At 51.8% G+C, this 2,422-nt stretch overlaps 1 protein-coding gene across 1 annotated transcript in view; it reads right to left on the minus strand.

Moving 5' to 3' along the window:
* Positions 1-2,422, minus strand: part of Bcar3 (breast cancer anti-estrogen resistance 3) — a 24,696-nt gene that overhangs the window by 15,309 nt on the left and 6,965 nt on the right. The gene's annotated exons all lie outside the window — the stretch shown is intronic.

The raw sequence follows: 2,422 nt of genomic DNA on the forward strand, positions 1-2,422 counted from the left end.
CTTACAGCACATCTCTACTTCTTGCCTTTTGATGCTTAATTGGAGCGAAGAGTCTCACGGCCTTTCATGTCCAGGCTGGCTTTGAACCATATTCCTCAGATTCGCAGCCTCTTGAGTAGCTAAGATGACAGGTGTGAGCCACCGGCACCCGGCTACTGTCCCTTTTTACCTCACCCCAGTGTGGTCCCCTTCAAGGAAGGGGCTGGCATACCACACTCGCCCCATCTAGGCTGCAGACCTAACATAATCATTGCTTAGACACATGGTAGGCCAGGCACAGTGCCCAGGGCATTACACGGATCATTTCACTTCGTCTTCACCTGGCAGGCCACCTGGGCGAGCTCGAATCTGGTCTTCCTGGTGGGAACAGAGAGAGCCAGCCATGCGGCTGAGGTGGCATCTGTGGGACTCAGGCAGTTCAGGCCCAGGGGCCACGCTCTGAAACCACTGGGCCTCCCTGGGCAAAGACAAGCAGGTGGGAGAATGGCCGAGCTCCAGAAGCACAGGGTGGCCAGCGCCTGCACACAGGGTTGGCGGGGTTCCCAGCTCCTAACCAGGCCCCGAAGGGGGAGAGGACCAGCCTCCACCAGCCAGACAGGGCCAACACAGCCCTCATGACCACCCATTGTTCTGTTGGCCTCCATGAGCATCTGCACCCAGGCTGTGGGCATGGGCGGGAATGGGCATGTGGGCTCCAGATGCTGCCCCGTACCCGCTCCTGGCACCTGGTAGCCCTGTCTGGCCGCATTTAAGGAGGGGAACGCCTTTCTTGTTAGGAACCCTGGTTCTAGGACAAGCACAGGAAGTAGTGGAGGAAGAGGGAGGGCTGCACATGGCCCCGGGCTTCGGTGGGGCTGGCTCCTCCTCACTTTCTGGGGACCCTCTCAGGGACACCCAAAGGCAGATGGCACTCTGTCCAATTGAGATCAGGTTCAGTTCCCACTCAGGCTCTAGTTTCATGGCTGTCGAAGACTATGGGAAGGTTCGAGACTTCCTGCAAGGGGCAGGCATCTCCTCCTCCCGCCTAGACTATCAACAAGCTGTTCAGTCATCCGGCGCGTTTCCAGCAGGAGCTTCCTGTATGGAAGTCAGGCAGGTTCCCAGCCGGCTACAAGGAAGAATGTCACCTCTGGCCTATTCGCATGGCCCTTCGCTCAGATCCGGGGCCCAGTGGGAAGGACTTGCTGGTCAGAAATCCTCAATCCTTTTTACCTTTGGACAGGTTACCTCAAGTGAAGTTAAGAGTTTGACATAGCACCTGGCCAACGGAGTCTGCAAGCCTTACTTTTTTAGAGCGGCCATTTCCTGGCTTCATTCTCAGGGCTTGCTTAATAGCCCTCCCCCCACCACCCCCAGGCTGAGCAATGAGGTACGGTGGTTGTCTCCAGAGGGGACTTTTTGCTCTCGGGGCAATCAGTAATTACCTAATAGCTGGCCCCCTTGGCAGCTCCGTGGATTCCTTAATCAACTGCAGAACTTCTGCAGAGTCCTCAGGGGCTGGATTTCTAGACATGATTCCTGACTTGGGAAGACAATCCAGTTCTTAAATAAGCCCTGACCTTTGAAGCTGACGGAGTTTCCTTACCTAGAATTAAGAGGGGCTTTAAATAATTTTTTAAAAGGCTTTAAATTTTACTGAGGCCTTATCAAATACCAAGGGACAAACTAGACGTCAGTGGCTCACACCCGTAATCCTAGCTACCCAGGAGACTGAGATCTGGGATCTGGGTTCAAAGCCAGCCTGAGCAGGAAAGCCTATGAGATTGTTATCTCCACTAAACCACCACCAAAAAAAAAAAAAAAAAAGCTGGAAGTGAAGCTGTGGTTCAAGTGATAGAGCACTAGCCTTGAGCAAAAGAAACTCAGGAACAGAGTCCAGGCCCTGAGTTCAAACCCCAGGACTGGTGCACATAAGAAAATCAGGAGTCATCTCAGCCTGTGAACACATATGATCTAGAAATTTCTCTCTGAAGGATAAGTCTCCTTGGAAACTACCTGTGAACAAAATGTCACCCAAACCTGAAAGAACTATTTCCTGTCAAAAGTAACTATGATATTCAGATACTGGTGGCCCTCGACTGTAATCCCAACTTACTCAGGAGGCTGAGATCTGAGGATCATGGTTCAAAACCAATCTGGGGAGAAAAGCCTGTAAGACTCTTTATTTCCAATCAATGCAGGAAGAGTTTAGAAGTGGAGATGTGATTCAAGTGGTAGAGATCCAGGCTTGAGGCAAAAAGTGAAAATAAGAGCATGAGGCCATGAGTTGAAGCTCTAGTACTGACAGCCATGCCAACGTGCACACACATACATACATACACAGGGTCCATGACGTCAGCACATGCATGTCAGCCATGATGGGTTGTTCAATGAAAGACTGGGTGTGGAATAGTATCTCCAGGTCAGTGCAGGGTGTGGTAAG

This window comes from Dipodomys ordii, unplaced genomic scaffold, assembly GCF_000151885.1.
Source record: "Dipodomys ordii isolate 6190 unplaced genomic scaffold, Dord_2.0 Scaffold39, whole genome shotgun sequence".
NCBI classification, from domain to species: Eukaryota; Metazoa; Chordata; class Mammalia; order Rodentia; family Heteromyidae; genus Dipodomys; species Dipodomys ordii.